Here is a 22,803-nt window from a genome sequence, read left to right as displayed (position 1 = left end):
CGCTGGGACCAGGTAAGTATGTAATATTCACCTGTCCGCGTTCCAGCCGCCGGGCGTCGCTCCATCTTCCCGGCGCCTCCATCTTCCCGGCGTCTCTGCGCTCTGACTGTTCAGGTCAGAGGGCGCGATGACGCATATAGTGTGCGCGGCGCCCTCTGCCTGATCAGTCAGTGCGGAGACGCCGGGACCGGACGCCGGAACGAGACGCCGGGAGCTGCAAGCAAGAAAGGTGAGTATGTGTTTTTGTTTTTTTTATTGCAGCAGCAGCGGCACAGATTTATGTGGAGCATCTATGGGGAAATATGAACGGTGCAGAGCACTATATGGGGCACAGCTATGGGGCACAATGAACGGTGCAGAGCACTGTATATGGGGCACAGCTATGGGGCACAATGAACGGTGCAGAGCACTATATGGGGCACAGCTATGGGGCACAATGAACGGTGCAGAGCACTATATGGGGCACAGCTATGGGGCACAATGAACGGTGCAGAGCACTGTATATGGGGCACAGCTATGGGGCACAATGAACGGTGCAGAGCACTATATGGGGCACAGCTATGGGGCACAATGAACGGTGCAGAGCACTATATGGGGCACAGATATGGGGCACAATGAACGGTGCAGAGCACTGTATGGGGCACAGCTATGGGACAAAATGAACGGTGCAGAGCATTGTATAAGGGGCACAGATATGGGGCAATAATGAACGGTGCCGAGCACAGTATGGGGCACAGCTATGGGGCACAATGAACGGTGCAGAGCACTGTATATGGGGCACAGCTATGGGGCACAATGAACGGTGCAGAGCACTATATGGGGCACAGATATGGGGCACAATGAACGGTGCAGAGCACTGTATGGGGCACAGCTATGGGACAAAATGAACGGTGCAGAGCATTGTATATGGGGCACAGATATGGGGCAATAATGAACGGTGCCGAGCACAGTATGGGGCACAGCTATGGGACAAAATGAACGGTGCAGAGCATTGTATATGGGGCACAGATATGGGGCAATAATGAACGGTGCCGAGCACAGTATGGGGCACAGCTATGGGACAAAATGAACGGTGCAGAGCATTGTATATAGGGCACAGATATGGGGCAATAATGAACGGTGCCGAGCACAGTATGGGGCACAGCTATGGGACAAAATGAACGGTGCAGAGCATTGTATATGGGGCACAGATATGGGGCAATAATGAACGGTGCCGAGCACAGTATGGGGCACAGCTATGGGACAAAATGAACGGTGCAGAGCATTGTATATGGGGCACAGATATGGGGCAATAATGAACGGTGCCGAGCACAGTATGGGGCACAGCTATGGGACAAAATGAACGGTGCAGAGCACTATATGGGGCACAGCTATGGGACAAAATGAACGGTGCAGAGCACTATATGGCACAGCTATGGGGAAATAATGATCTATTTTTATTTTTGAAATTCACTGGTAAATGCTGCATTTCCACCCTAGGCTTATACTCGAGTCAATAAGTTTTCCCAGTTTTTTGTGGCAAAATTAGGGGGGTCGGCTTATACTCAGGTCGGCTTATACTCGAGTATATACGGTATATACGAGTTGGCGACTCTGGGTTCAGCACCTGTTCACACTTAGTCTATGTTTGGATGTGCAGGTCAGGTTTTTGAAATGTCTACCTTGTGCCAGTCATTACACTGGTTACCCATCCACTCCAGAATCCAGTACAAAACTATTACCCTCAGCCACAAAGCACTCCATGGCTCAGCACCACCCTACATCTCCTCCCTGGTCTCAGTCTACCACCCTACCCGTGCTCTCCGTTATGCTAATGACCTGAGGTTAACATCCTCAATAATCAGAACCTCCCACTCCCGTCTCCAAGACTTTTCACGTGCTGCACTACCCAGGTTAATATGATTAATCCTCAATCCACAAAGTTTTAAGCGTGCCCTAAAACGCATTGTTCAGACTGGCCTACCGCCTCAACACATTAACCTAACTATCCCTGTGTTGCCCATTCAAGATTTTTACCATAACCAGGTTCCTCACATCATGTTCTCGCATGCTTTATGTATTTAATAGCCCTCTGTCTGTACTGTTACATACTTAGGCCAATAACCGTTTCATGCAGTATTACATGAACACCCGATTCTTACACTATGGCTTTTCCGATCAACTAAAGCAATTGTTACCATCCACCTTTAGTGTCTTCCCTTTTTACTCATAGATTGTAAGCTTGCGAGTAGGGCCCTCATTCCTCTTGGTATCTGTTTTGATCTATGTGTTCATTGTTATGCTGTAATGTCTATTGCCTGTACAAGTCTCCTCTAAAACGTAAAGTGCTGCCAAATATGTTGGTGCTATAGAAATAAAATTATTATTATTATAAATATCAATGTTGGCCTTCGACTTTATCCAAGTTTTTTTTATTTTGGCCCACTGTGTATTTGAGTCTGTACTCCACAAAACTTATAGGTATTTATATATATATATATATAGGTATTTATATATAGTCTGTGATTATCTCATGTTATATTTATTGCACGTGACGCTGATACTGAATGAATCGAGATGTTTTGAAAAATTTTATTTCCATTTTTTCATCATTTGCATATCATTAACATGTCTATCCATTCTGTGATTTCCATAAAGTCATGACTATTCTTTCCTGGTGTTGTAGTTTCAATGTTGAGGAGTGTATGATGTACGAGTACTTCATACTATATATCGGGATGGGGTTAAACAAAACCAAAGTTTTTTTTTTTAAAAACAGATAGTCATGCCACATAAAATATTCAACAATTGACACCATATGTCCACTTTATAATGCCATTATTTTTTATTTGTCTATTTTTTGGTACTTTGGAAGCTTTAATTTTAATAACACTTTTCACACTTCTAAAAACCTTTTTTTTTTTTTTTACCTTAGGGGCCATTAATGAGTCTAACCTACCCCACCTCCTTAAATAAAAAAAAAAGCAAAAGTAGACTATTTAAAGAAATGTAACCCTTATAGGAGACCTTGGCAAACTGTAGCCTGTGGGTCACATTCAGCCCTTTTACTGTTCTAGTCCGACCCATGAACTCAGACAGCTAGATGGCTTATGAATGAAGTGTTACGCAGAAGTGACTACTGGCAGCATTGCAGTGCGCAACTGAATTCATGGACAAGTAGGACTGACCGTTAGATACAAGTCAGATATGCATATGCCATTGGAGAATCAAGTGAGAATGAGAAGGGGAGCAACGAGCAAGACAAAGAGTGGTAGAAGGAAAACAAAAAGTGGGATTGTGACAGATACAAAGATAGATACAGGTATTGGGAATATGATAGGGATAGAGATCAAGACAAAGATAGAGACCATTGGGGATTTCATAGTAAGGCTAGGTTTACATTAATACAATGGTCTCTGCTGAGCCCTTCTTCAGGGTTTCGGTCGGAATATCCAAAAATATGTATTCTGATGGTAACTTCGAAAAGACATTCACATTAATAAAGCCAACTGAGTCACTGGGGATTCCGACAGAATCCACGTTGTAGTGTGTGGCGGAGAGTACTGTATTAAGGTGAACATAACCTTAGGATCACGGCTCATCAAGGTACAGCCTCATATTTATTACACTTACAAGGGTTACTTGGAATTTTATATTGATGGCCTAGTCTTAGAATAGGTCATTATTATTAGATTGGTGGGGCTAAGACATCCAGCACCACCACCGACTCGCTGTTCCTTCTGCTGAATGGATGTGCTCAGTTGTGGAGTGGAACTACATGGCTCCATCAATTGTATAGTGAATGACCGGGAACTGCACATCCATGCTTATTTATTAGAATAGGGATGGATCTTCAATACGCCACTGCGGCAAGTTTACAGTGACGGAGCGATGTAATTTCGCTTCATAACTGATTGAGATCATCTCATCGACTAGGGTGTAAGGATAGGCCACCAATGTAAATGCCAAGCAACCCCCTTTAAGGCTGGATAACAGGAGCACTATGAGTTAGTGTTTTTTTATAAACTTTATAAAAAGAAGTAAATTATATTGTTTTGATAGGTTGCTACTGGTAAGAATCAGATAACACAGCTACATAAAGGACGTACATCGGTCTGCAGCAGCAAAAAAATAGAAACTTTTTAATGAAGACTTATTGTAAAGTTGCTTAAGTTTGCATTTAGGGAGTAAATTCTGTGTGAGGGTATAGAGAGCTTTCAGCTGTTATAGAATGGAAAAAGGACCCTGTTAACCATACAAAAACCATTGTAACACACTGACTGCACACAAAACATCAATTTTAACTCTTCAGGTGCAGTCCAAATGTACAGTGGACCAGACATCTGTGAACGCCAAGAGGCTCATAAATAATGAAGGGTGTGCCAATCCCTAGCAGGTATAGGAAGAACATGCAGTAGAGGAAGCCAGAAGATTGCATTAGAGAAGCAGTTTGGGTAATAAAGTGATGAAACTAAAGTACCATAGTTGAATTTCAGTTAACGGTGAGCTTCAATAAACAAGGAGTGATAGGTTGATGCCAAGGATGCCAGTTGCAGAATACAGGATGCAGCATGGAAGGAATGAGAAGCCAGTTTGATAAGGGAGGATGTAGGCAGGACAGTGAGTACCCGGGGGATGCTTGGTAGAAAAGAAATAATCGGCACATTTATCCGGATTTTAAAAGTGCAGAGAAAATGGGATAGCATGGCCAACAACACTCTAACTCAAGGGTCCCCAACCTGTAGCTCGGGAGCCACATGTGTCTCGCGGTCCCATGAATTGTGGCTCGTGGCTGTCTGCCAGCTTTGTGCATTAGCTCCAGATTTAGTAAACGGGTATGAAGAGCACATCTCAAAATGGTGAAATTTGTGAGTAGCCCTGCACAGAAGAGCAGATTTGGGTACACTTCTACTGGTCTTGGGGGTTTAGAGATAATTTCAGTATGGTACACCAGAGACAGGATGATACTACCGGTCAGAGGAGGTGCTTGAAGCTGAATGTGATTGTGTTGGGAGTGATGGAAGAATGCTGAATGGGGGTTTCGTGGGAACCCCTGGATCTTGGTGTACTGATTCAGGGTGATTTGTGTGGAAAAGCTTTGGTTATCATTATACCCGTAATGGGGGCTTTGGTTGCCACTACTGTGAGGGGAGCAGGAGCTGGATGTGGCTCGCGACCCTCTTGCAAAGCTGAATGTAGCTCTCAAGGTCAGAAAGGTTGGGGACCACTGGACTATGGGGCGCATAATACAATACATTGGACAATGAGTTTCATTATACTATATAGACTGTGGGGTGCATTATGCTATACAGAGAACCATGGGGTGCATTATACTATATAGACTATGGGGTGCATTATGCTGTATAGTCTATTATATTGTATAAGGACTATAGGGTACATTATGCTGTATGGATTATGGGGTGCCTTATACTGTGTGGATGACTATGCGGTGAATTACACTATGCAAAGGACAATTGGGTGCATTATTCTGTATAGAGGATTATTGGGTGCATAATGCTGTTTGGACTATCAGATGCATTATGCTGTATGGATTATGGGGTGCATTATACTGTGTGGATGACCATGGGGTGCATAATATTATTCAAAGGACAATGGGGTGCATTATACTGTATGGATTATTAGGTGCATTATGCCGTATAAACTATGGAGTGCAATATACTGCACGGACTATGGAGTACATTATGCTATACAGAGGACTATGGGGTGCATTAAACTATACAGAGGACTATGGGTGCATTATACTGTATAAACTATGGGGTGTATTATGCTGTATGGACCATGTATTGCATTATGTTGTATGGACTATGGAGTGGATTATACTGTATAGAGGAGTATGGGGTACATTATGCTGTATGGACTATCAGACACATACTATACAGAGAACTATGGGGTGCATTATACTGTATAGAGTGCATTATACCATACAGAGGACTATGGGGTGCATTATACTGTATGGAGCATGTGGTGCATTATACTATGCAGAGGACCATGGCAAGCTATTATTGCATTATCGCCATGGCAGCCTATTATAATATCATTGCCATGGCAACCATCATGACATCACTGTCTCCTTGGGAACCTATTATGACATCATTGTAGCCATGGCAACCCTTTATGAGATCAGTCACCATGGCAACCATTATGACATTATCATCGCCATGTCAACCCATTATGACATCATTGTCACCCTGGCAACAATTATGACATCATCATTGCCATGGCAACCTATTATGGTATGATTGTCATAAAACCATAATACATTGCCATGACGATGATGTCACAATGGTTGCCATGGCGACAATGACATTGTCTCCATGGCAACCTATTATGGTATCATCGTTGCCATGGCAACCAATTATTTCATCGTTGCCATGGCAGCCATCATGACATCATCACAAAATGGCAACACATTATGGCATCATTGTCGCCATGGCAACCCATTATGACACCATTGTCAGTATGGCAACCATTATGGCATCATTGTCACCATGGCAACCTAATATGACATTATTTTTGCCATGGCAACCTATTATGACATCATGCAGAAAGAAGCAAGATTTGCAGACATGAGAAAATTAGCTGCTTCCTCAAGGACCACTGAAACGTCTCAGCAGACAAAAACAAGACTTGCAGACAAGAGAATAAGAGCTGTTTCCTAAAAGTCCACTGAAACATCTCAGCAGAGAGAAGCAAGACTTGCAGACAAGAGAATAAGAGCTGCTTCCTCAAGGACCACTGAAACGTCTCAGCAGACAAAAACAAGACTTGCAGACAAGAGAATAAGAGCTGTTTCCTAAAAGTCCACTGAAACGTCTCAGCAGAGAGAAGCAAGACTAGCAGACAAGAGAATAAGAGCTGTTTCCTAAAAGTCCACTGAAACGTCTCAGCAGAGAGAAGCAAGACTTGCAGACATGAGAACAAGAGCTGCTTCCTCAAGGGCCACTGAAATGGTAGTGGCCGCATCTTATGGCGGCAAAATCTGCTGACAGGTTCTCTTTAACCACTAGGTCATCACTGAAACTTCAAAGCTGTAAATGCTGGCTCAGACCCTGATACCTCAAGCATGGCCCAATGGATGACTGCTGCTGTGCTATTAGCTCATTTCTACTGTGGATCAATTGATGCCACTTTTCATGGTGTCGGCCCCTAAGTCCTATGAGTAAGTGTGTTGTCGTACACCAGAAACATGTTAGACTTCAAGGTCTTTTTTGACCTTTTTTAAAATTGTTTAAATAAAAAAATTTGTTTTGTTATCTGGTTGGAATGTGCCGATGAAATGTCCCTCTAACTTTTTGATTTTTAAAGCTATGGACTTGTTTTCAACTGCATGGTAGCTAAAGTTCTCATAAAGTAAAAAACGCATCCATATACAGCTCTGGCAAAAATTAAGAAACCACCACATCAAAACCTTGTCATGGGCAGCCCAATCTCCAGACCTGAACCCCATTGAAAACCTCTGGAATGTAATCAATAGGATGATGGATAATCACAAGCCATCAAACAAAGAAGAACTGCTTACTGCTTTTGCGCCAGGAGCAGTGTGAAAGACTGGTGGAAAGCATGCCAAGACGCATGAAAGCTGTGATTAAAAATCATGGTTATTCCACATAATATTGATTTCTGAACTCTTCCTGAGTTAAAACATTAGTATTATTGTTTCTAAATGATTATGAATTCTTTGTATTATTTGAGGTCTGAAAGCACTGTTTTTTTTTTTTATTTGTTACCATTTTTCTTTGTCAGAAAAAAAATACAAAATGTATTTTTGGGAAATTCAGAGACATGTCAGAAGTTTATAGAATAAAAGAACAATTTACATTTTACTCACAAATGTACCTATAAAGAGAAAAATCAGGCAAACTGAACATTTTGCAGTGGTCTCTTAATTTTTGCCAGAGCTGTATGTCTTTATTTTAGTTTTGCTTTATTTTTGTGAGGGATATTGTCTACCTGATTCTTTTTTATCAATATTTAATCATTATTCCTGTGTATGTGTAAAATTCTTATTTTGTAAAACTACGATTTTTTTTTTTGGGGGGGGAAATATGGGGGAGAAGTGACAGAGATAATTTGTTCGCTGAATGTACAAGTCTGATTACCCAAATAAGTCACTTTAAATGTAAATTATTATCTTGAGACTATTGTTAATAAGGGCTTGAGAACCATTAAATGCATATATGAAGAAAGAAGGAAAGATGTGGCACTCACCGAGTCGTGTTGCAATTAAAGTCCTTTATTACTCCGTCTCAAGGATTAAGGACATCATTTCAAAAGGATGCGGTTATATGGGAGGGTGCAAGGTGACCAAGAAAAGCTCCAGATTTAGTAAACAGGTATGAAGAGCACATCTCAAAATGGTGAAATTTATGAGTAGCCCTGCACAGAAGAGCAGATTTGGATACACTTCTACTGGTCTTGGGGGTTTAGAGATCATTTCAGTATGGTACGCTGGAGACAGGATGATACTACCGGTCAGAGGAGGTGCTTGAAGCTGAATGCGATTGTGTTGGGAGTGATGGAAGAATGCTGAAAGGGGGTTTGGTAGGAACCCCTGGATCTTGGTATACTGCTTTAGGGTGATTTTGTGGAAAAGCTTTGGTTATAATTATACCCGTAATGGGGGCTTTGGTTGCCACTACTGTGAGGGGAGCAGGAGCTGGATGAGGCTCGCGACTCTCTCGCAGAGCTGAATGTAGTTCTCAAGGTCAGAAAGGTTGGGGACCACTGCTCTAACTAATGTAGTATTATTGGGTTGTCCCACCATCACAGGAAAGGTGATAAATTGATGATCATTGGGTGTCCAACTGTAGGGACCTGCATGGATCCTGAGGACAGGTCTCTAGAGTCCTCTATTTAAGGAGTGATGGTCTCCCATGTGTACCCAGCTCCATTTATGACTCTAGGGGGACTGATGTGATAGATGAGCGCCAGCTCTGTCACTCACATAGACAATGAATAAAGAGGTGGTGCGCATGCTTGATCTTTGCTCCATTCAAAGAGTGGACTACAGAGTACCGTTCTCAATGTCATTTGTGTGTGGTGTGTATATACTATTAGGTAAAGGGGTTTCGATTCAACCACTCATAGGAGGGTTTTATTTTTCCTACACACATTTTATACATTTGTACTAAAATGCAATTACACAAATACAGGTGCATCTCACAAAATTAGAATATCATCAAAAAGTTAATTTATTTCAGTTCTTCAATACAAAAAGTGAATCTCATATATTAGATAAAGTTGTTACAAATAGAAATAAACACTTGAAATACATCACTCTATTAATGTTGATGATTATGGATTACAGCCAATGAAAACCCAAAAGTCATTATCTCAGTAAATTAGAATACTTTATAACACCAGCTTGAAAAAATGATTTTAACATCCGAAATGTTGGCCTAGTGAAATGTATGTTCAGTAAATGCACTCAATATTTGGTCGGGGCTCCTTTTGCATCAATTACTGCATCAATGTGGCGTGGCATGGGGGCAATCAGTCTGTGGCACTGCTGAGGTGTTATGGAAGCCCAGGTTGCTTTGATTGCAGCCTTCAGCTCGTCTGCATTGTTGGCACTGGTGTCTCTCATCTTCCTGTTGACAATACCCCATAGATATGGGCAAAGCATGCCTAAAATGTTTATAGAACATGTATAAAACACGTAGTAAATGTGGTACAGAGCACGACAGACATCTTTGTAGCACAAATTTGTTGTAGAGGTCAACTATTACTAGAAATATTCAGCAGAGACATTCTGAAAAGACAAACTGTTTTACTTGAGACATGTAGCCACCATTACCTACATACTGCTGTCCATGCAACACTGTTTCCTCCTCTGACCGCATAAGCCTGCGGCTGCTGTACACTCCAACAAAAATAAGCCACATTTCTGGTGCATAAAACTTAGGATCTTGACATCAAAGGTCATCTTTCTTCCAGCTTGGCACAAAACGCATTTCTGAGTGGACCTTCATCTGCTTTATTTTCTAAGATTGAAAAGTTACATGAGTTGAAAAAAAGACATTAGTCAAATTTAAAGGGGTTTTCCAGATTTAGAATATTGATAACCTGTTAGTATAGACTATTAACTCCCTCAAGACCCAGTCTGTTTTCACCTTTCTGACCCGGCCAATTTTTACAATTCTGACCACTGTCCTTTTATGAGGTAATAACTCTGGAACGCTTCAATGGATCCCACTGATTCTGAGACTGTTTTCTCGTGACATATTGTACTTTATGATAGCAGTAAAATTTCCTCAATATGACTTGTGTTTTTTTGTGAAAATTACGGAAATTTGGCAAAAATTTTGAAAATTTCACAATTTTCCAACTTTTAATTTTTATACCCTTAGATCAGAGAGTTATATCGCACAAAATAGTTAATAAATAAAATTTCCCACACGTCTACTTTACATCAGCACAATTTTGGACCCATTTTTTTTTTTTTTTTAGGAAATTATAAGGGTTAAAAATTGACCAGCGATTTCTCATTTTTTCAACAAACTTTACAAAACCATTTTTTTAGGGTCCACATCATATTTGAAGTCAATTTGAGGAGTCTAAATGATAGAAAATACCCCAAAATGACACCATTCTAAAAACTGCACCCGTCATGGTGCACAAAACCACTTTCAATAAGTTTATTAACCCTTCAGGTGCTTCACGGGAATTTGTGGAATGTTTAAAAAAAAATTTGAACATTTAACTTTTTTCACAAAAAATTTACTTCAGATCCAATTTGTTTTATTTTACAAAGGGTAACAGGAGAAATTGGACCCCAAAAGTTGTTGTACAATTTGTCCTGAGTACGCCGATACCCCTTATGTGGGAGTAAACCACTGTTTGGGCATATGGCAAAGCTCGGAAGGGAAGGAGCTCCGTTTTACTTTTTCAACGCAGAATTGGCTGGAATTGAGATCGGACGCCATGTCGCGTTTGGAGACCCCCTGATGTGCCCAAATAGTGGAAACCCCCCAATTCTAATGCTAACCCTAAACCCAACACTCCCCTAACCCTAGTCCCAACCCTAACCATAACCCTAACCACACCCCTAACCCTAATCCCAACCTTAACCACAACCCTAACCCCAACGCACCCCTAACCCTAGTCCCAACGCTAACCATAACCCTAACCACATCCCTACCCTGACACACCCCTAACCCCAATTCCAACCGTAAAAGTAATCCAAATCCTAACCCCAACTCTAGCCCCAACCCTAACTTTAGCCCTATCCCTAACCCTAGCTCTAACCCTAATGGGAAAATTGAAATAAATACATTTTTTATTTTATTATTTTTCCCTAACAAAGGGGTTGATAAAGGGGGGGTTTGATTTACTATTTATAGCGGGTTTTTATGTTTGGCAGCTGTCACTCACTAAAAGACTCTTTAAAAAAAAAAAAAAAAAGTTTTTCCATCACCACCACATTTTGAGAGCTATCATTTTTCCATATTTTGGTCCACAGAGTTATGTGAGGTCTCGTTTTTTGCGGGACGAGTTAGCGTTTTTATTGGTATCATTTTCGGGCACATGACATTTTTTTATCGCTTTTAATTCCGATTTTTGTGAGGCAGAATGAACAATACAATACAATACAGCAATACATTTTTTTTTTGTTGGGGGGGTGCGTTTATACTGTTCTGCGTTTGGTAAAATTAATAAAGCAGTTTATTCAGTACGTTTACAGCGATACCTCATTTATATCTTTTTTTATGTTTTGGCGCTTTTATACGATAAAAACTATTTTATAGAAAAAATCATTATTTTTGCAGCGCTTTATTCTGAGGACTATAACTTTTTCGCTGATGACGCTGTATGGCGGCTCATTTCAGCGGTACCATAGTTATTTATATCCGTCTTTTTGATCGCGTTTTATTTCACTATTTGTTTGGCGGTATGATAATAAAGCGTTGTTTTTTGCCTGTTTTTTTTTTTTTTTTACGGTGTTCACTGAAGGGGTTAACTAGTGGTACAGTTTTATAGGTCGAGTCGTTACGGAAGCGGCAATACTAAATATGTGTGCTTTTATTGTTTTTTTAGATAATTTAGATAAAGAAATATATTTATGGGAACAATATTTTTTTTTTCTTGTAAGCCACCTCCCTGCAGGACCCGGAAGTAGCCCTGCAGCCATTTTGGATCCGAGGCCTGCAGGGAGGAGACGCTCGGTACAAGGTGAGCACATCGCCTTGTACCGAGGGTCTCAGGGAAGCCCGCAGGCAGCCCCCTCCCTGCGCGATGCTTCCCTATGCCCCCAAAACGCTGCGATCATGTTTGATTCCAGTGTTCCGAGGGTTAATGTGCATATGTTAGTGCCGGCCGCGATTGGCCGCGCTCCACCCGTGAGCGCGGCCGATTACATATACGTACTATCCCGTCCCTGGGAATTAAGTCCCAGGTCACCTCGACGGGATAGTACGTCATATGGGATTAAATGCGCTTTGGCATGCATTTGCGTTGTTTATGCTCATGGTTGAGGTGGTGAAATCATTTCCTGGACATGCGCAGTCTGAAGAACGCATTCGTATTGAACGCATGCGTCTGCATGTCCTTATGTAACAATGCGTTCCCATAGACAGTAATGCGTTGTTTTGACGCACTCATCCGCATGACTGCGCAATAGTTGATGCCTAAAAAATGCAACATGTTGCGTTCGCTAGACACCGCGAAACAACGCATGCGTACGCATGTCCCTGTGTACACCATGTTAAAGATATGACGCCTGCGGATCCTGTGCTGCACACAGAAACGCTAATGTGAACATGTGAACACGTTCGCTCATCTCTAGTCAGGGCATGATGAAGAAGCGGAGTTTTTCCAAGAGTCGGTGGTGGGACTGTAGAAGGTTCCAGGGGTGGAGCCTGGGCGGGGTCTCTAGGGGCCCCACATGTTGCCAGTATGGGGCCCTGAAATTCCTGGTGTAGCCCTGGCTGTCAACGTCGCCATGTAGCCCCAGCCATGAAGGGTTGAGCCTAAAGTGTATGGGCTCCTTCCAGGTCCTGACTGCAGCCCATACACTCTAGCCGGCTCACTGGTGAAGATGCTAAACTGTATGGGCTCCTTCCTGGTTTCCTGACTGCAGCCCATACACTCTAGCCGGCTCAGTACTGAAGACGCTAGAGTGTATGGGCTCCTTCCAGGTCCTGACTGCAGCCCATACAGTGTAGCCGGCTCACTATTGAAGATGCTAGAGTGTATGGGCTGCAGTCAGGTATATATTCTTGAAGATAGCAGACTTTATGGGCTGCTGCCTGGCCCTGACTGCAGCCCATACATGACACTAGAATGTATGTGCTCCTTCAAGGTATAAATTATTAAAACCAGCAGAATATATGGGCTCCTGCCAGGTCCTGACTGCAGCCCATACAGTCTAGTCAGCTCACTGGTGAAGACACTAGACTGTACGGGCTCCTGTCAGGTATATATTACTGATATCAGAATGTACGGGCCCCTGTCAGGTGTATATTAGTGATAATATCAGAATGTATGGGCTCCTGTCAGGTATATATTACTGTATAGACTGTACGGGCCCCTGTCAGGTATATATTACTGATGATATCAGAATGTATGGGCCCCTGTCAGGTATATATTACTGATGATATCAGAATGTATGGGCCCCTGTCAGGTATATATTACCGATGATATCAGAATGTATGGGCCCCTGTCAGGGATATATTACCGATGATATCAGAATGTATGGGCCCCTGTCAGGTATATATGCTGCGATTGTTCTCGTATGCCGATTCGGCATGAAAAAATAATCACAGATGTGATCTGCCCCATAGATTAACACTGGTCCGAGTGCCATGCGATGTTTTCTCACATAGCGCTCGTCCGTATTCTACGCTAGTGTGACCCCGGCCTTAAACTTATGAAGAGACACAGACCACCTGCAGGTCAGCCTTCATCAATATTTAAATTACAAGTTTTTCACCATCCAAAAAATGCTATTTTTTACCTAGTTCCATAGGTTTCTTAAAGGGAACCTGTCACCAGGTTTTCCCCATATATAGTACCACCAGAACCTATATGCCCTTATACACACCCTTCTACAGTGCTGTGCTGTACCGTACATACCGTATATACTCGAGTATAAGCCGAGATTTTCAGCCCACTTTTTTGGGCTGAAAGTGACCCTCTCGGCTTATACTCAAGTCATTGTCGGCGGGGCAGGGGGAGCGGTGGCTGTCACATACTCACCTGCTCCCGACGCGGTCCCTGCATGTCCGATGGTCTCCGGGCAGCTCTTCCTTTGTTCAACGGTCACGTGGAACCGCTCATTAATGAATATGGATACATATTCATTACTTTAATGAGCTGTTCGTGACAGCTGAACATAGGAAGACGCTGCCGACTCCCGGAGACCATCTGACCGTGAGAAGCTGCCAGGGACCGCGTCGGGAGCAGGTGAGTATGACGGGGGAGGTGAGCATTGCGCGATATTCACCTCTCCCCTTTCCACCGCTGCGGGCCGCTCTGTCCTCTGGCTGTGACTGTTTAGGTCAGAGGGCACGATGACGTAGTTAGTGTGCGCGCTGCCCTCTGCCTGAACAGTCAGTGCAGAGGATGGAAGACAGAGCAGCGCGCAGCAGTGGAAAGTGCCGGGGGCCTGAGCGAAGAGAGGAGAGTATGTGGTTTTTTTTTATTTTATTCGCAGCAACAGCAAATGGGGCATAATGTGTGGAGTAAAATCTATGGAGCCATCAACCTTTATGCAGCATTGTATGGGGCAAAAGTTTCTATGAAGCATCTTATGGGGCCATTATTAACATTTGTGCAGCATTATATGGGGCATATTTTAATATGGAGCATCTTATGGGGCCATCATAAACTTCATGGAGCATTATATGGGGCTCCTCATTCAATATGGATATTCAAAAACACTTAACCTACTGATGTCTCAATTAATTTTACTTTTATTGGTATCTATTTTTATTTTTGACATTTACCAGTAGCTGCTGCATTTTCCACCCTAAGGCTTATACTCAAGTCATTAAGTTTTCCCAGTTTTTTGGGGCAAAATTAGGGGGGGGTGTCAGCTTCTACTCGAGTATATACGGTATGTCCCTAAGCCAATGTGCATAATGTAAATAACTTCTTATACTCACCTACGGGGCGGTCCGGTGTTATGTTTGGCGCTGGTCTTCATCCGGCACAGTCCTTCCCGTGGATGATGTGTTCTACATCATCCACACAACCTCCCTCATCACGCTTCTGTGCAGGAACACTTCTCTGCCGAGCACAAAGCAAAGTACTGCAACGGGCAGAAAGAAGTGCGATGCACAGGAGCACGATGGAAGACACCGTGTGGATGGCATAGGACGTGTCATCGACTCAAAGAAAGAAGGACGGTGATAGAAGAGGAGAAGGCCCCGGATTAAGACTAGCAAAGCCCATTGTATGGGGCTAGGCAAGTCTTAAGGGCATACAGATAGTGGTTGTGCTTTATAAAATGCTGTATATAAGGGTATACAGGCAGTGGGCCTACTATATATACACAGCATTCTAGAATGCTGTATATAAAGGCATATAGATAGTGGTCGTACTTTATGTGGGGGGGAGGGGGGGAACAGAAACAATGATTGAATACCCTGTAGTAAGTGAACGGCTACAGTGCAAGAAAATAAAGGGTACTTAGTTAACACTTTTTTGGGGGCCTGAGAAAGGAGTCAGAAAAGAGCATCGGGGCGGACGCGCTGCTGTGAATGTCAGTGTCTATATCTAGCACGGCATAATTTTCATAACCAGCAGAGGGAAAGCGGACAGCTGATGTTAATATTCTGGAAAGGAGCCAATAACCATAAAGGTTCCCAGGCTATTAATATCAGCTCACAGCTGTTTGCTTATGCTTTACTGGCTATTTTACAGTGGGACACAAAATATTGACATGGGGTCCCCTTATAAAAGCTGTAGGCTGATATTAATAGTCTGAAGAGGCCATGGATATTGGCAGCCCCAGAGGCTAAAAACCATCAGCTCTCAGCCATCCCAGAAATGGCGCATCTTATAGATCTGCCAATTCTGGTACTTAGCCTCGCTCTTCCCACTTGCCCTGTAGCAGTGGGGCTCAGATTTGTGGGGTTGATGTCACCATTTTATTGTCAAGTAACATCAAGCCCACAGGTTAGTAATGGAGAGGCATCTATCAGACACCTCTCCATTAGTAAGCTGGCCTACTGTCACCTTACAATACAAAGGTGACATTAACCCCTTATTACCCCATATGCCACCGCTACAGGGCAGTGAGAACAGAGGCTGAGTGCCAGAATTAGCGCATCTTACAGATGCACCTTTTCTGGGGTGGCAATAACCATGGTCCCTCTCTAGGCTATAATATCTGTCCTCAGTCACTGACTTTCCCTCTGTAGCACAGAAAATTGTGTGGGAGCCCACGCCAGCTTTTTCAGTGAAAACATTTTTATTACATACAGGTCCCAAATTTTACACACACATACAGTGAGTAGTATTAGTCACTGACCTATATAAATCTAACCGTTCTGCAATGGTTTACTGTATGTAAACCATGTCTCCTATCCTGCAATGATTTGACAGAAGCCGACAAATTAACTATTTGTAAATATTGTAAGCTGTCAGTGTGATTTTACTGTACATTGCACCTGAATTGCAAGCCTTTCAAAGGACACCGTTGCGTATTTCTCGCGAGTCACACTGATTGCCCGTGTGGTATGAGTTTTTCTTGCATAAACAGACTTTCATTGGGGATTCTCGGCTGATTTACGGTGCAAATCGCAGCATAGTGCAGTTTCACTCGCACATATAATACGGCCGTGAAAAAAAAAAAAAAAGTGATGGGAGCTGCCCAACAGATTAACATTGGTCTGAGTGCTATGCATTTTTTTTTTCTCGCATAGCACTCGTCCGTATTCCGCTCTAGTGCGACTCCGGCCTTAAAGGGAAAATCATTCAAAATTTGAAAATTTCTATTTTTTTAAATTTCTGATATTTTTACAAAATAAAGCAAAACATATTAACCCAAGTTTATCATTAGCCCACGTTTACCATTATCATACAGTCTAATATGTCAGGAAAAAAAACAACCTCAAAAATCAATGGAATATGTTGAAGCATTCCAGAGTTATTACTACATAAAGTGACACTGGTCAGATTTTAAAAAATTGGCCCCGTCACTGAGGGGTTAAATGCTTGTACAAGTGAACATTGTTTCAAGAGTGGTTTACCTGTCTAAGACTGGTTTCACACCAGCATTCGGCAGCCTTCTTCCTCCGTTAAGCCCCACCCACTGCTACACCTCTTCTATCCGCTCCGCCTACGTCTGCATGCATCCCCTATCTTTAACATTGGGTACACAGGCACGTGTCATTTTGAGGATGCGCTGAACTGCGTCGAACGCAACATGTTGCATTTTTTTGCGGTCGGCGCAGCGTTAAAACAACGCATGCAGAGGCATCCGCTTGGCCTGCGTACCCAATGTTAAAGATAGGGTATGCAGGACGCATGCAGATGCGTCCCGGACCAGAGATCATAATACCGGCCTTGAATTGTGAAGGACACGGCAGCCGATCCTGAGAAACATTCAAGGTGGGAATGCCCCATCATGTCGAAGAGAGTCTGCTAGATCCAGGCCTAGCAGACCAGTGCTGGTGGGTTCATGGATGCCAGGAGGGAGCTGGCCTAAAGGAAGGTCTCGTCTTTTCCTGGCGGGTCAGAGAGTTGTCCCGTCGTTTTTTTTTTTTTGGACAGAACATTTCCAAAACAACCAAATTTGAACAGATCTCTTGGGAGGCAGACTTTAGTCCTCTGTTGCAGAAGCGAAGTACTCTTAAACTGATAGGCGCAGAGTAGGACGCACTAGAAAGTTGGCGTGCATGATTGTTCAGGGCGCTGGCGGTGTGGACCGGCCACCAGAGAAGGCCTAGACAAAAGCCTGGATATTTTAAGAGCAAGGTCACAGGAGTCTCTGGAAAACGTGGAGGCTGCATGAATAGGAAGGTTTCCTCAGGAGACGTCCACATTGCTCAGTGGAAAACTAGGACATATTTGTCCTGTGTTTTTTTTTTTTTTTTAAAGTAGCCCCCTTACTGCCTCGTAGGATATACCAGTCCTTAAGATCACAAATCCTTTTTCGCAGAGCGATGATGAAGATGGGCATGGAATAACCTGGACGCAGAGAGGCGAGAGGGTAGGGCGATTCGTGGCATGAACGGTCCTCCGGGGAACCCCAAACACTCTTGATGTGTTAGGGCCTTGCCTCGTAGACCACAGATGATATGGTAGTGACAATTCTAGGTGGGAGATTAGAGTGACAATTCCACTGTCGCCCTCAAAAGCCATATCTGGGAAGAAAAAAAAAAGTTAAAAAGAAAAATCGTTAATAAAAAAACCTCCCAAAACCTAAGGCCTAAACTGGGCTGGGCGGTCCAGACCCATGTCTTCCTCCTACTGACATTAAGTTAAAACGGATTAGCTTCGTGCTAGTTGGTGGTGTACCCTCCTCTACAGGAAATACCTAAATTTTTTTTTGCATAGCATAAGCAGCATACACCCATTTTTTTTTGTGTACCCCAATGAAGCATTAGCTCCCCCACATCAACCAGAAGGCCACACAGCATAACCTCGCTCCCCCAGTCAGAAACCTCCACCTCACATTAACCAGCGGACCCCACAGGATAAACCCAAAGCCCACCAGACATTCCCTCCCACAAGCGTAAATCCCCATATGACGCCCCCTGCCCCCAACCATAAATCCCATCAGACACCCCCCCCAATCGGATGCCACCCCAGCTTAACCCCCCAGCATAAACCCCCATCGGACGTCCACCCCTCCTCCAAGCATTACTCCCACCCAATAATAAACCCCCACCGGACGGCCAAACCCCCACAGGACGTGGACCCCCCCATCCAGCACACACCCCCATCAGACGTGGACACCCGACCCAGCCTAAACTCTTATCGGACGTCCACCCCCGACCCAGCCTAAACTCTTATCGGACGTCCATTCCACCCAGCCTAAACTCTTATCGGACGTCCATTCCACCCAGCCTAAGCCCTCATCAGCCCCCCAAACCTAACCCATAAGCAGGTCGCCCTCCAATAAAGGGGATCCCTCGGTAAGCGGCAGGTCGCCTCAACACGCCCCACCACAGGCAGGTCGCCTCAACACGCCCCACCACAGGCAGGTCGCCTCAACACGCCCCACCACAGGCAGGTCGCCTCAACACGCCCCACCACAGGCAGGTCGCCTCAACACGCCCCACCACAGGCAGGTCGCCTCAACACGCCCCACCACAGGCAGGTCGCCTCAACACGCCCCACCACAGGCAGGTCGCCTCAACACGCCCCACCACAGGCAGGTCGCCTCAACACGTCCCACCACAGGCAGGTCGCCTCAACACGTCCCACCACAAGCAGGTCACCACCACATCCCACCACGGGGGTCCCCCACAGCAGCAGCGGTGCCCCCCCACAAAGCCCACCACAGGGGTCCCCCACAGCAGCAGAGGTGGCCCCCCCCACAACAGCCGGCCGGCAGCAGCGGTTCCCCCCCCCCCACAAAGCCCACCACAGGGGTCCTCCACGGCAGCAGCGGTGCCCCCCCACAAAGCCCACCACGAGGGTCCCCCACAGCAGCAGCGGTGCCCCCCCCACAAAGCCCACCACGAGGGTCCCCCACAGCAGCAGCGGTGCCCCCCCACAAAGCCCACCACAGGGGTCCCCCACAGCAGCAGCGGTGCCCCCCCCCACCACAGGGGTCCCCCACAACATCCGGCAGCAGCGGTGCCCCCCCCCACAAAGCCAACCACAGGGGTCCCCCACAGCAGCAGCGGTGCCCCCCCACAGAGCCCACCACGGGGGTCTCCCACAGCAGCAACGGTGCCTCCCCACAAAGCCCACCACAGGGGTCCCCCACAGCAGCAGCAGTGCCCCCCCCACAAAGCCCACCACAGGGGTCCCCCACAGCAGCAGCGGTGCCCCCCCCACCACAGGGGTCCCCCACAACATCCGGCAGCAGCGGTGCCCCCCCCCGCAAAGCCAACCACAGGGGTCCCCCACAGCAGCAGCGGTGCCCCCCCACCACGGGGGTCCCCCACAGCAGCAGCGGTGCCTCCCCACAAAGCCCACCACGGGGGTCCCCCACAGCAGCAGCAGTGCCCCCACCACAGGGGTCCCCCACAGCAGCAGCGGTGCCCCCCCACAAAGCCCACCACAGGGGTCCCCCACAGCAGCAGCGGTGCCCCCCCCACAAAGCCCACCACGGGGGTCCCCCACAGCAGCAGCGGTGCCCCCCCCACAAAGCCCACCACGGGGGTCCCCCACAGCAGCAGCGGTGCCCCCCCCACAAAGCCCACCACGGGGGTCCCCCACAGCAGCAGCGGTGCCCCCCCCCCCCCCCACAAAGCCCACCACAGGGGTCCCCCACAGCAGCGGTGCCCCCCCACCACAGGGGTCCCCCACAGCAGCAGCGGTGCCCCCCCACAAAGCCCACCACAGGGGTCCCCCACAGCAGCAGCGGTGCCCCCCCACAAAGCCCACCACAGGGGTCCCCCACAGCAGCAGCGGTGCCCCCCCACAAAGCCCACCACAGGGGTCCCCCACAGCAGCAGCGGTGCCCCCCCCACAAAGCCCACCACGGGGGTCCCCCACAGCAGCAGCGGTGCCCCCCCCACAAAGCCCACCACGGGGGTCCCCCACAGCAGCAGCGGTGCCCCCCCCACAAAGCCCACCACAGGGGTCCCCCACAGCAGCAGCGGTGCCCCCCCCACCACAGGGGTCCCCCACAACATCCGGCAGCAGCGGTGCCCCCCCCCACAAAGCCAACCACAGGGGTCCCCCACAGCAGCAGCGGTGCCCCCCCACAGAGCCCACCACGGGGGTCCCCCACAGCAGCAGCGGTGCCTCCCCACAAAGCCCACCACGGGGGTCCCCCACAGCAGCAGCGGTGCCCCCCCACAGAGCCCACCACGGGGGTCCCCCACAGCAGCAGCGGTGCCTCCCCACAAAGCCAACCACAGGGGTCCCCCACAGCAGCAGCGGTGCCCCCCCACAGAGCCCACCACGGGGGTCCCCCACAGCAGCAGCGGTGCCTCCCCACAAAGCCCACCACGGGGGTCCCCCACAGCAGCAGCAGCAGCGGTGCCCCCCCCCCACAAAGCCCACCACAGGGGTCCCCCACAGCAGCGGTGCCCCCCCACCACAGGGGTCCCCCACAGCAGCAGCGGTGCCCCCCACACAGACAAGCAGGTCGCCCACCACAGAGCCTCCCCCCAATAGCGAGCATTTTTTCACCCTGAAACCACTAACCTCCATGTGCCATGGCGTCCACAAGCTATAATCCTGCTCCTTCTTCGACCGCTTTCAATCACGCTTCCGGTCACATCAGTCCACTGAAACTGCCCTAACTAAGGTCACCAATGACCTATTAACCGCCAAGAGCAAGCGACACTACTCTGTCCTCCTCCTCCTGGACCTGTCCTCTGCCTTTGACACAGTGGACCATTCCCTATTATTACAGACGCTCTCATCCCTTGGCATCACAGACTTGGCCCTATCCTGGATCTCATCATACCTAACTTACCGGACATTCAGCGTCTCCCACTCACACACCACCTCCTCACCTCGCCCCCTATCTGTCTGAGTCCCGCAAGGTTCAGTTCTAGGACCCCTGCTCTTCTCCATCTACACCTTTGGCCTGGGACAGCTCATAGAATCTCACGGCTTTCAGTATCATCTCTATGCTGACGACACAGATCTACATCTCTGGACCAGATATCACCTCCCTACTAACCAGAATCCCTCAATGTCTGTCTGCTATTTCATCCTTCTTCTCCACTAGATTTCTAAAACTTAACATGGACAAAACAGAATTCATCATCTTTCCCCCATCTCACGCGATCTCCCCAACGAACCTATCCATTACAGTAAACGGCTGCCCACTCTCCCCAGTCCCACAAGCCCGCTGTCTTGGGGTAATCCTTGACACTGATCTCTCCTTTAAACCACATATCCAAACCCTTTCCACTTCCTGCCGCCTCCAACTCAAAAATATTTCACGGATCCGCACATTCCTAAACCAAGAATCTGCAAAAACCCCAGTCCATGCCCTCATCATCTCTCGCCTTGACTACTGTAACCTCCTGCTCTGTGGCCTCCCCTCTAACACTCTTGCACCCCTCCAATCTATTCTAAACTCAGCTGCCCGACTAATCCACCTGTCCCCCCGCTATTCCCCGGCCTCTCCCCTCTGTCAATCCCTGCACTGGCTCCCCATCACCCAGAGACTCCAGTACAAAACCCTAACGATGGCATATAAAGCCATCCACAACCTGTCTCCTCCATACATCTGTGACCTCGTCTCCCGGTACTTTCCTGCACGCAACCTCCGATCCTCACAAGATCTCCTTCTCTACTCCCCTCTTATCTCCTCTTCCCACAATCGCATACAAGATTTCTCTCGTGCATCCCCCCTACTCTGGAATGCTCTACCACAACATATCAGACTCTCTCCTACCATCGAAACCTTCAAAAAGAACCTGAAGACCCACCTCTTCCGACAAGCCTACAACCTGCAGTAACCACCGATCGACCAAACCGCTGCACGGCCAGCTCTATCCTCACCTACTGTATTCTCACCCATCCCTTGTAGATTGTGAGCCCTCGCGGGCAGGGTCCTCTCTCCTCCTGTACCAGTTATGACTTGTATTGTTTAAGATTATTGTACTTGTTTTATTATGTATACCCCTCCTCACATGTAAAGCGCCATGGAATAAATGGTGCTATAATAATAAATAATAATAATAATAATAATAATAATAATCATGCTGCTTTGCC

The 22,803-nt window shown here is 46.5% G+C and overlaps 1 long non-coding RNA gene across 1 annotated transcript; it reads right to left on the bottom strand.

The window, feature by feature from the left end:
- Positions 1–9,173: 9,173 nt before the first annotated feature.
- LOC138642942 (uncharacterized) lies at positions 9,174–21,399 on the bottom strand. The gene is made up of 3 exons (XR_011314117.1): positions 21,277–21,399; positions 17,196–18,311; positions 9,174–9,983 (listed from the first exon to the last, which is right to left on the bottom strand). It is a non-coding gene; the product is annotated as an uncharacterized lncRNA (long non-coding RNA).
- Positions 21,400–22,803: the final 1,404 nt, after the last annotated feature.

This window comes from Ranitomeya imitator, chromosome 6 (assembly GCF_032444005.1).
Source record: "Ranitomeya imitator isolate aRanImi1 chromosome 6, aRanImi1.pri, whole genome shotgun sequence".
NCBI classification, from domain to species: Eukaryota; Metazoa; Chordata; class Amphibia; order Anura; family Dendrobatidae; genus Ranitomeya; species Ranitomeya imitator.
The sequence above is the reverse complement of the archived record's forward strand: the minus strand, read 5'-3'. Positions and strand labels throughout refer to the sequence as shown.